This window comes from Capra hircus, chromosome 9, assembly GCF_001704415.2.
Source record: "Capra hircus breed San Clemente chromosome 9, ASM170441v1, whole genome shotgun sequence".
Taxonomy (NCBI): Eukaryota; Metazoa; Chordata; class Mammalia; order Artiodactyla; family Bovidae; genus Capra; species Capra hircus.
In genome coordinates this window covers 48,735,971-48,748,427 of record NC_030816.1, presented here as the reverse complement: position 1 = coordinate 48,748,427, position 12,457 = coordinate 48,735,971, and positions in this window count along the sequence as shown.

Genomic DNA, 12,457 nt, shown 5'->3' with positions numbered 1-12,457 from the left:
TAAATGGGGAAACAATGGAAACAGTGGTAGACTTTATTTTGGGGAGCTCCAAAATCACTGCAGATGGTGACTGCAGCCATGAAATTAAAAGACTCTTACTCCTTGAAAGAAAAGTTTTGACCAACCTAGACAACATATCAAAAAGCAGAGACATTACTTTGCCAAAAAAGGTCCATCTAGTCAAAGTTATGGTTTTTCCAGTAGTCATGTATGGATGTGAGAGATAGACCATAAAGAAAACTGAGCACAGAAGAATTGATGCTTTTGAACTGTGGTGTTGGAGAAGACTCTTGAGAGTCCCTTGGACTGCAAGGTGATCCAACCAGTCCATCCTAAAGGAAATCAGTCCTGAATATTCATTGGAAGGACTGAGCTTCAGCATCAGTCCTTCCAATGAATATTCAGGACTGACTCATTGAAAAGACCCTGATGTTGGGAAAGATTGAAGGTGGGAGGAGAAGGGGACAACAGAGGATGAGATGGCTGGATGGCATCACCGACTCAATGGACATGAGTTTGAGTAGGCTCCGAGAGTTGGTGATGGACAGGGAAGACTGGGGTGCTGCAGTCCAGGGGGTTGCAAAGAGTCTGACATGACTGAGCAACTGAACTGAACTGAAAGGATCACTAGAGGCTGGTTGGAGAGCATCAAGTCCCTGGGACTCACAGACCTAGGGGAGTTCATAACTTCCTGCAGATTTTAGTTCCCAAATCCCACCAGGTACTTACAGGGAAAGCTGGGGAGAGTCCTGAGAATTGGGACACTGCAACCACTGCTGAAACTCCCCCCAGATGTATTTTTTCCGTCTCCTCTATAGAACAAAAGCTTTCATTTGCAGAGCGAAGAGCAACACAGTTTGAAGCCTTAGGTCACTGGTAGAAGTCTGTTGCAGCAGTGAGAAGGGAATCGATTTTTTAAACACTCTGCCCTTGGGAGAAAGATGAGCTCACTTGCTAGCACCAGCACTACTGCTGGAAGAAAGACAAGGACACTTGTGAGGACCACACCCCTGAGAGCGGACTCCCAGCTCCTGCCTAAGCTGAGCCTAACTCAAGCCATCAGAAAACTGGACCCATCCATCACTCTTTCTCTGTAGCACAGGAATGAGCGTTGGGAAAATAACGGTAGAATACAGCTGGAAGAAGTGTAAGTGACAGATTCTCTCTTGAGAGTAGACACCAAGGAAAATCCTCTGGCAAAATAATCCGTATCCTTAAAGAAAGGTAATGATAGAGAAATTTGAAGCCCACAGGTACACTAAGGGTAAGCCAGTACAAAAGAAACTCAAATTCAGCCCAATAACTGATTAGATTAACATAAACATTCACACTAAAGGCATAGAGAAAAAAAAAGACATATTCATCTCTAGGCATAAAAAGCAGTGCTGTGATCTCCTATCTTATAAAACATGTACAACTTTCTACAAAATAAATAAATAAGGAAAAAGGCATACAAAATGGTAAGGAAAAATCCAATCTGAAGAGACAAAACAGTCAACAGAAACAGACACTCATATATGATACAGATGTTGGAAATTCAATAGAGAATTTAAAACAATGATTAATATGTGTGATAGGCTGTAATGGAAAAGACAGACAACATGCAAGATCAGATAGGTAATTTCAGCAGAAATCTAGAAACTATGGAAGAGTCCAATGAAAATGAAATCAAAACCACAATAACAGAGATTTTTTTTTAAATGCCTTTAAAAGAGCATCCAGGAGATATGAGATAATATCAAGGGTCTAACATATGTAAAATTAGAATCCCAGAAGTAGAAGGTAGGAAGAACAAGCAAAATATAAATAACGGCTGAGAATTTTCTAAAAGTAATTACAGAAACTAATCACAGATACAAAAAAAAAAAAAAAAAAAAACTTTGGAAAACACCCAGGAGAATACACACGTGCATGTGCGCACACACACACAAACACACACCTACACACCTCCAGGCTTTTAGCATATCAAAACCAGAAACCAAAGACAAGGTCTTATAGGCAGCCAGAGGAATAAATTAAAACCACGTAAGATACCATGCATACATATTAGAATGGTTAAAAATAAACTGACAATATCTAGTGGTAACAAAGATGAGAAGAAACTGGCACTTATATTGTAGTTTTCCAGTTACTTATAAAGATAATTATACCCTAAACATATGAAATCCCACACCTAGATATATTTATCCTACACATAGGAAAATAAATGTATGTTCACGTGAATGCTTGTACTTGATTGCTTTTGGTAATTCTATCTATAAATGCCAAAAAACTGGAAACAATTCAAATGTCCCTTCGATGGGTGTATAAACAAAATGTGCCACGTGCATGCAATACAACCGGTCATCAATAAAAAGGAATAAACGATTGATACACGCAGCAACGGTGATGAATCTCAAAGGCATTATGCTGAATAAAAGGAATCGGCCTCAGAAGTTTACAAACTATATAATTCCATTTATATTAGAATTCAAGAAAAAGCAAAGCTACAGTGATGGAGAACATCAGTGATTGCCAGGATTTGGTGGTTAAGGGAGGGTGCAGCTACAAAAGGGCAGTATGAGAGACTGTTTTAGAGCAATGAAAGTATTTTGCCTCCAAATTGTTGTTCATACATTAATGCACAAATGTTTAAACTTACAAAACTGTACCCCCCTAAAACTCAATTTTACTATATGTTAATTTTTTAATATCATTCTAACCATTAAAGAGATTAAATAGATTGAGACAAACACTAAATTTTTTTGCTTGTTTTACTTTTTAACGTTTTCTTATTTGGCTGCTCAAGGTCTTAGTTGCAGCTCTTGGGTTCTATTTCCCTGACCAGGGATCGAACCCAGGCCACCTGCATTGGGAGCATGGAGTCTTAGCCACTGGACCACCAGTGAAGTCCCAGAAACACTGAAATTTTAAAGCTAGTAATCTCATGCTTCAGGTAACGTGGTTTATTCCTAAACGATCCTTGGACTAATGGATCCAAGTCTTGATTTTTTAGCATAGGGCTATCTTGATAGCTAGTAAGATTCTATTTCTGTGCTAAGACATTCTGCTTTGCCTTGCTACCAGGTATCATGTAATTCTCACTGGGTCAGACAAATTTTCCTCAGCAGAAGGGTGAAATCCTGGTGGCACACTGGAAGGTCACTAATACCATGGTAAAGATATAAGTGAAAAAGCTGAGATTTCTGACTTCTGATTTAATTGTGGCGGAATATTTTTGAGTATTAATTTGTCTTGCTTTCATATTTTTCTGTCCTGCCTCCAGTCTGAACAGGTGGACAGACTTTTGTTAGCCTTTGTCTCAAAGGATGCTGGTGCAGGAGATGGCAGAAGCAGCCTGAAGCTTTCCTGGCTTTGGTTTGCTGGAAGCGTGAGCCAAATTGGAGGACCGTGTTCTGGGTTAAGGGTGATAGGGAGCTGTTAGAATTCCTCTGGAGGGTAGCAGCATGGGTCAGAAGGAGAGCCAGTGCAAAGTATCAGGAGCCACAGCATTTGAGGAGCTATACAGATGAGGGGCCACAGCATTTGAGGAGCTATACAGATGAGGGGCCACAGCATTTGAGGAGCTATACAGATGAGGGGCCACAGCATTTGCCTTCCAGTGTCCTGGGATGAACTTGGGCTCTAAGGAAAAGCGAAATGTGCCCAAGGAGGCAAACCTTAACACCATTGATTCTAATCATCACAAAGCTTCCAGACACATAAGAATCTTTCTAATCTAAGTAATGGTGGCACGATGACCAGGACTATCCAAATATTTTGCTTTGAGTGAATGTCCTAGAACCTCTGCTCAACTTTAGAAGGGCCAGAAAGATATCTATTAATAGATGATGTTATATTTTCAGGCAAGCTAGGTGAGGGCCTGGGGTTACATTAAGTCACCTTTAAAGAAAATGAAATATTGTAACATTTCTTGAGGATCATCAGCACAGGACCCCGCCCATATACATTTAGCACCTACTGTTTCTATGCTTGCTGACACAGTTTCCAACTGCCAAAACCCCCAAGCATATGCCTAAGAGTTCTCTGGCTGCTGGAGACAGCTGTGCCTGCATGAGACATAGATTTGACATTCCGAAAAAGTAATGGCCCCAGTAGCAACTTTCAACCAATAAATATATTGGATAAAAAACCAAACTCCCTTTACCTCAGGCAGGATAACTCTCAGGTATGTTTTTACAATGTTTCTCAAAGTTCTCTAATGAAATGAAATGCCTGTTTTCAGTAGTGGGAGATTCCTTGATAAAACACCTTCCTTCCTATTTCTGTCTTACTTTCTCAGTGACTAACTAGTATTTCCTGAGCTCAATTCCTAAATGAAATGCTATATATGCTAAAGTCAATGTATTATATCCTAAAGTTTGTGTCCAGACTTCCCCCAAATTCACATGTTAAAACCTAATTCCCAGTGCAATGGTATTTGAAGGTGGGAGTCTTGAGAGGTTTTTACATTATGAATGCAATGAATGCCCTTATTGGGAGGAAAAAAAAAAAAAACAGAGAGCTCCCTCAACCCTTCTGCCACCTGAAAATACAACAAAAGGATGGCTGTCCATGTCCCAGGAAACAGGCTGGCACCTTGACCTTGAACTTCCCAGCCTGTAGGGTATAAATTACTGTGATGTTTCACCTTAGCAGTCTAAACAAACTAAAACTTTATATAAAGTGCTTACACTCAAACTCTTATCTCCTGCTCTGCTTCTAGACAGCCCAAAATGAAGACTCCCAAGGTTTGGTTGCAAATTAATACCAATTATATTTTTTATTTTTAAAACATGGTCTTTTTCTCCATTGTTAGTGAGGAGAACATTTATTCCCTGACTACTTCTGTTTCCATTAGGAGAAGTCTAGCCAAAACACTTGCAGATTTTTACTGCCCATTCACACTTCTACACGGAAGGAGTGAGTTATCTGGTTGTTGAGTTCAGGAAAAGGAATTGAGCATGTTTGGCTCAATTCAGTCCATCTAGGCCCTTTGTCACAGATCTACCTGCCCTCAGAGAGGGTGACGTCCAGTCTTCTGGTCCAGTTCTTTGGAAATTAGCAGGGCAAAATACCACTGCATAAGTAAAACATCACATTCAAAAGTAAAGGATTGATACTAACCCAATTTGGTATTGATCTAAGCCATTCTCTAATTAACTTTATCAACAATAAAGCTGAATATTCATCTCTGTCTATCTCTTGTGTTTGGGTTTTCAACTGATTCCAAATTTAGGAGATAAAGAATGCAAAAATGTTATATAATTATTATTTAAAAGTTTTCCCAAGTATTCTTGAAATTAAGCACACATTTCATTTGTTTATTGATTATTTGTATCATTATATAATTCCTGGTTGACAGAGTTTTTCCTTTCCTTTCATATCTTTAATGATGTTGCTTCACTGGTTCATTTCTGGTTAGAAAAATTACTGTCATCCTTAATTTTTTGTTCCTTTGAACATGTCATGTCTCTTTTCTGGCTGCTTCTAATAATTTCTCTGTTGCTGGTGTTAAGTAGTTAGAATAATATGCGCCTTGGTTAGACTTTTTTGTATTTCTTGTGCTTAGAACTTGCTGAGTTTCTTGGACCTATGGGTAACTGCAGCCACGAAATTAAAAGATGCTTGCTCCTTGGAAGGAAAGCTATAAAAAATCTAGATAACATATTTAAAAAAGCAGAGACATCATTTTGCCAACAAAGGTCCGTATAGTCAAAGCTATGGTTTTTCCGGTAGTCATGTACGAATGTGAGAGTTGGACCATAGAGAAGTCTGAGTGCTGAAGAATTGATGCTTTTAAACTGTGGTGCTAGAGAAGACTCTTGAGAGTCCCTTGGACTGCAAGGAGGTCAAGCCAGTCAAACAATCCTGAATATTCATTGGAAGGACTGATGCTGAAGCTGAATCTCCAATACTATGGCCACCTGACACAAAGAGCCAAGGAAAAGACCTTGATGCTTCGAAAGATTGAGGACAGGAGGAGAAGGGGGTGACAGAGGATGAGATGATTGGATGGCATCATCGACTCAATGAACATGAGTTTGAGCAAGCTCCCGGAGATATTAAAGGACAGGGAAGCCTGGCAGCTACATTCCATGGGATCATAAAAGGTTTTCAACAAATTTTGAAATTTTCCAATCATTATTAACTTCTTCAAATTATTTTTCTGTTCCCTTCCTTCAGGACTCTAATTACACATGTTTTAGGCCATTTGATGTTGTCCCATGGCTCATTAATATTCTTTTAGGGTTTTAAAATCTTCCTTTCTCTAAGTGTTTCATGTGGGGTAGTTGCTATTATTATGTCTTCAAGTTCCCTAATTTTTTCTTATGCAATATTTAATATAGCATTAATTCCATCCAGAATATCTTTCATCTCGAACATTGTACTTTTAATCCCTAGAAGTTTAACTTGGGTCACTTTCATATCTTCTAGGACCCATTTAATGTTTTGAACATCTGTATTACTTATAATAATTATTTCAATGTCCTCATGTGCTAATTTTAACACCTGTGTCAATTCTCAGTTAGTTGTTCTTGATTGATTTTTTTTCCTCTTCGTTATTGATTGTATTTTCCTGCATCTTTGCATGTCTAGTAATCTTTGTGTTCCAAAGACCATACATTTTACCTTGTTAGGTGCTGGATATTCCTATAAATATTCTTGAGCAACTTTTTTAGGGAATGCAGTTAAGTTCCTTGGAAAAATGATCCTTTTTCCTCTTTGCTTTATTGAGGCATAATAGATCAATAAAAATTTGTACACATAGTGATGACTTGCTATATATATAAACCTTTGAAAGGATTCTTATCAAATTAATTATGCATCCATCACCTCACACATTTATTTGGTGAGAATATTTAAGCTCTATGCCTTTAGCAGATTTCAGTTATACAATATAGTATTAACAACTATAGTCACCATGCTATACATTAGATTCCCAGAACTCATGAACTATATAACTTTGTATCTTTTTATATCATTTTTGTATCTTATATCTTTTTATGTCTTATATAAGTTTTTACCTTTTTACCAATATCTCCCTATTCTGACCCCTCAACCACTTTTCACCTCTGTTTTTGAGTATGACTTTTTTTGGATCTTGTATCTAAGTAAAACCACGGCAAACTGATCCTTTTGGCTCTTGCTTTTAAGACTTGTTAAGTGGAGAAGGAAATGGCAACCCACTCCAGTGTTCTTGTCTGGAGAATCCCAGGGACAGGGGAGCCTGGTGGGCTGCCGTCTATGGGGTCGCACAGAGTCAGACAGGACTGAAGCGACTTAGCAGCAGCAAGTGGGGTCCAGGGACTGGTGACTCAGATGGTAAAGAATCTGCCTGCCATGGAGGAAACCCAAGTTCGATCCCTGGGTTAGGAAGATCCCCTGGAGAAGGAATGGCAACACACTCCAGTATTCTTGCCTGGAGAATCCCATGGACAGAGGAGCCTAGTAGGGTACAGACTATGGGGTTGCAAAGAGTCGGACATGACTGAGGGACTAACATTTTCACTTCAGGTGGGTCCAGAGAAGCATTTAATCAAGAGTTAATAAATTCCCACAGCTGAGGCAAGACCCTTCTGAGTGCCAATCTGGTTTGTAGGTAGAGGCACTGTGTGAGTGCTGGCCACCATTCTCACTTATCCTTTTGGTGCTCTTCCCCAGGTCTTTCATTGTTTCCTCAGATGCTGATCAGCACTGTGCTGAAGACTCAGTGCGGTGCGGAGGGAGGGGGATCCTCACGTCTCTAGAGTTCTGGTTCTACCTGGGTTACCCTCCTGTGCTGTGGCCTGAAAACTCAAGGCTATAAGCTGGAGTAGTTGTTAAGTTTCACTTAGTCTGGTTCCCATCTGTCAGGGATTACTGTCCTTCTTTTCAAAAACAAAGATGAAACAAAGTCTTTCTCAGGCAAGAAAAAAGCTAACAGAACTCACCAGCAACTTAACTTTAATCAAAAATGTTAAAGGAAGCTCCTCTAGAAGAAGAAAAATTATACTAGATGGAAATTTGGGTCTACCCAAACGAATGCCGTAAATGGTAGATCAGTTCAGTTCAGTTGCTCAGTCATGTCCAACTCTTTGCGACCCCATGGACTGAGCACGCCAGGCTTCCCTGTCCATCCCCAACTCCTAGAGCTTGCTCAAACTCATGTCCATTCAAATCAAAATTTGTTGAAAGTTATAAACCTGTTGCTGTTGTTGTTTAGTCTCTAAGTTATGTCTGACTCTTTATGATACTGTGGACTGTAGCCAGCCAGGCTTCCCTGTCCTTCACTATCTCCTGGAATGTGCTCATCCAACCATCTCATCCTCTGTCATCCCCTTCTCCTCCTGCCCTCAATCTTTCACACCATCAGGGTCTTTTCCAATGAGTTGGCTCTTTGTATCAGGTGGCCAAAGTATCAGAGCTTCAGCTTCAACATCAGTCCTTCCAATGAGTACTAAGGGTTGACTTCCTTTAGGATTGACTGGCTTGACCTCCTGTAGTCCAAAAGAGTCTTCTCCAACACCACAGTTCAAAAGCATCAATTCTGCAGCCCTCAGCTTTCTTTACAGTCCAACTCTCACATCTATACATGATTACTGGAAAAACCATAGCTTTGACTAGACGGACCTTTATCAGCACAGTAATGTCTCCGGTTTTTAATATGCTATCCAGTTTGGTCATAACTTTTCTTCCAAGGAGCAAGTTCTTTTAATTTCATGGCTGCAGTCACCATCTGCAGTGAGTTTGGAACCCAAGAAAATAAAGTCTGTCACTGTTTCCATTGTTTCCCCATTTATTTGCCATGAAGTGATGGGAATGGATGCCATAATCTTAATTTTTTGAATGTTGAGTTTTAAGCCAACTTTTTCACTCTCTTCTGTCACTTTCATCAAGAGGCCCTTTAGTTCTAAATGGTAAATGTCTGGGTGAATATAAAATTCTTTTATTCAAATATATAGTTGGTCCCATGACCACTTGTACACTGGCACATTATTTTCCCACTGAAATGAGATACTTCCTTTATTATATATCACATTCCTTAAATACCCTTGGATCTGTTTATATACGCTCTGTTTTATTGCAATGACCTATTTGCCCATAACTATATAATGGTATCAATCTGTTTTTATTTCAATCACTACAAAATTTATATAATACTTGTTAAGAAAGGCAATGCCAAAGAATGCTCAAACTACCACACAATTGCACTCATCTCACATGCTAGTAATGCTCAAAATTCTCCAAGCCAGACTTCAGCAATACGTGAACTGTGAACTTCCAGATGTTCAAGCTGGTTTTAGAAAAGGCAGAGGAGCCAGAGATCAAATTGCCAACATCTGCTGGATCATGGAAAAAGCAAGAGAGTTCCAGAAAAACATCTATTTCTGCTTTATTGACTATGCCAAAGCCTTTGACTGTGTGGATCACAATAAACTGTGGACAATTCTGAAAGAGATGGGAATACCAGACCACCTCACCTGCCTCTTGAGAAATCTGTATGCAGGTCAGGAAGCAACAGTTAGAACTGGACATGGAACAACAGACTGGTTCCAAATAGGAAAAGGAGTACGTCAAGGCTGTATATTGTCACCCTGCTTATTTAATTTATATGCAGAGTACATCATGAGAAATGCTGGACTGGAAGAAACACAAGCTGGAATCAAGATTGCCGGGAGAAATATCAATAACCTCAGATATGCAGATGACACCACCCTTATGGCAGAAAGTGGAACTAAAAAGCGTCTTGATGAAAGTGAAAGGGGAGAGTGAAAAAGCTGGCTTAAAGCTCAACATTCAGAAAATGAAGATCATGGCATCTGGTCCCATCACTTCATGGGAAATAGATGGGGAAACAGTGGAAACAGTGTCAGACTTTATTTTTCTGGGCTCCAAAATCACTGCAGATGGTGATTGCAGCCATGAAATTAAAAGACGCTTATTCCTTGGAAGGAAAGTTATGACCAACCTAGATAGCATATTCAAAAGCAGAGACATTACTTCATGGACTAAGGTCCGTCTAGTCAAGGCTATGGTTTTTCCAGTAGTCATGTATGGATGTGAGAGCTGGACTGTGACAAGGCTGAGCATCGAAGAACTGATGCTTTTGAACTGTGGTGTTGGAGAAGACTCTTGAAACTCCCTTGGACTGCAAGGAGATCCAACCAGTCCATTCTGAAGGAGATCAACCCTGGGATTTCTTTGGAAGGAATGATGCTAAAGCTGAAACTCCAGTACTTTGGCCACCTCATGCGAAGAGTTGAGTCATTGGAAAAGACTTTGATGCTGGGAGGGATTGGGGGCAGGAGGAGAAGGGGACGACAGAGGATGAGATGGCTGGATGGCATCACTGACTTGATGGACGCGAGTCTGAGTGAGCTCCGGGAGTTGGTAATGGACAGGGAGGCCTGGCGTGCTGAGATTCACGGGGTCGCAAAGAGTCAGACACGACTGAGCAAATGAACTGAACTGAACTGAACTGAAGTCAAGTTCATCTCATTGGTCTCCATTTTTAAAATATCTTTGATCATTTCCCTATGTTTATCCTATGATAAAAGATTTAAAATCAATACATCCATTCCTCCCCCCACCACAAAAAATTTAATTCCTGTTTGGATTTTGACTAAAGTTATAATAAATCGATGTGGTAATTTGGGTGCAACAGTTGGCTGAGATCAAGATTGCATTAGGAGAAAGAGATCAGAAGGTTCTGGGCCAGGATAAAAGCTTGAGACACTCTATTTCATACGGAAGCAGTGGCAGCTCCTGACAGTCACTCAGGAAATGCTTCGTGGGACGCTGACCAGGAAGGGGTACATCCGGGTCAGCCAAGGGAGTCAGGAGAGAGGATTGTGTGCCTTCTGACTGACCCAGGTCAGCGGTCCGTAGTGCCCTCTCTTAGAAACCTGATGAGCTTTTCTTTTATTGCTGAAAGATTCATCTAAGGGAGAAATGGAGAGGGAGATTGCCATGGACCTAATTAAGGATATAGACCCATGTGCAAAGAAAGGTTTCAGTCCTTGGTCACGAGGAGGGGCACCAAAGATCAGCCTTGTCTTAGCCTTAGCTGTGCTGGCAGCTGATAGTTCTCCATCCCTGAGGTGATTTTATTTTCCATTTGAAACTCTAAACCACGAAGGCTCTGAGATGAAAGCTTATAACACTTCCGTATAAATGTGCTCATATTTAGCCTAGATCCTTTCATGCGAGAATTTCAGAGCACTGTGAAAACTACAAGGTGTCAGAGTTCATGGATCCCTGCCTTTCAAGGGAGGAACAGAGAGGAGAGGAGAGTGGAAGCTGCTTTGAGCTAGAGGATGGCTCGAAGCTGAGCGGGGAACTTACACTTGGAACGTGCACTGGGGGCCATCTCTGACTGCAGCTTCCTCCAGCTTGAGTGGCAGTCCATAACTATTCCACTTGGTTTGGAGCTCTACCCAGAAAGTGGCCTGGTAACTGTTAGTATATACATCAAGTATCCCTTAGTTACATTAGTTACTGGGTAGATTCAAAACAAGGGAAAGATGGGGTTGCTGTCATCAAGGGGCTTATGATCTACTCAAGGAAGGAAAGACACAGAAACATGTAAACATTAGTACACAGTTGTGTTGTGCTTAGTCGCAGAAACCTCAGTTAAACAGAGTGGGGAGACCAGACTGGGGAGTTCTCACATTCTGTGATGAGAGCCGAGCCCAACAGGGAAGGGAAGACTCCTCTTCTTTCCTGGCAAGGACTCAGCCAATGGAAAACCACGGACTCTTTATTTTACAACTGCCCTCCCAACTTCCTTTTTTCCCTCCATCAGTTCAGTTCGGTTCAGTCGCTCAGTCGTGTCTGACTCTCTGCGACCCCATGAATCGCAGCACACCAGGCCTCCCCGTCCATAGAACTCTCTATGAAAGGATTCTCTTTCCTTAGCCTCGAGGGAGACTTGCACATGACTCACCATGATTGCAGACCCCTAATTACAATTCTCTGCTGATCCCAGAATAAACCCATTTTGCTGCAGAAATTTGTTTTAGGTCAACATACATGACATGGTTAAGTCACATCATGAGTTCCTTGAAGTGGAAACTGTTTTACTCAGCTTTGCACCCCTAGAATCTGGCTCAAAAAAAAAAAAAGGTGAACTGAACACTTGCTTAGTACACAAGTCCACAAGATAGGTCATCAGTGCTAAACGGTTTCAAACGTGACTCCTGAGAGATTACATGGGGAGGGAAGGCTGCATATTAGAAGATGGATGTGATCCAGACCCCAAAATTCTTTGAGGACAAATTCCTATATGACCATTGATCTTAAGCCCTTCCTTCTTATTCTGTGCTGTAGAACATAAGAAGAAAATAGATGCTCCTATTAACACTTTCCTTTATCTAATGAGAACCACCTCATTCATTCATTCTACCGATGATCTCAAGCACACTTTATCTGTCTGGAGCTGCCCAAAGCCCTTAAGATGTAAAAATGAAGAAGTTAGACATTTTATGCCCCTGAT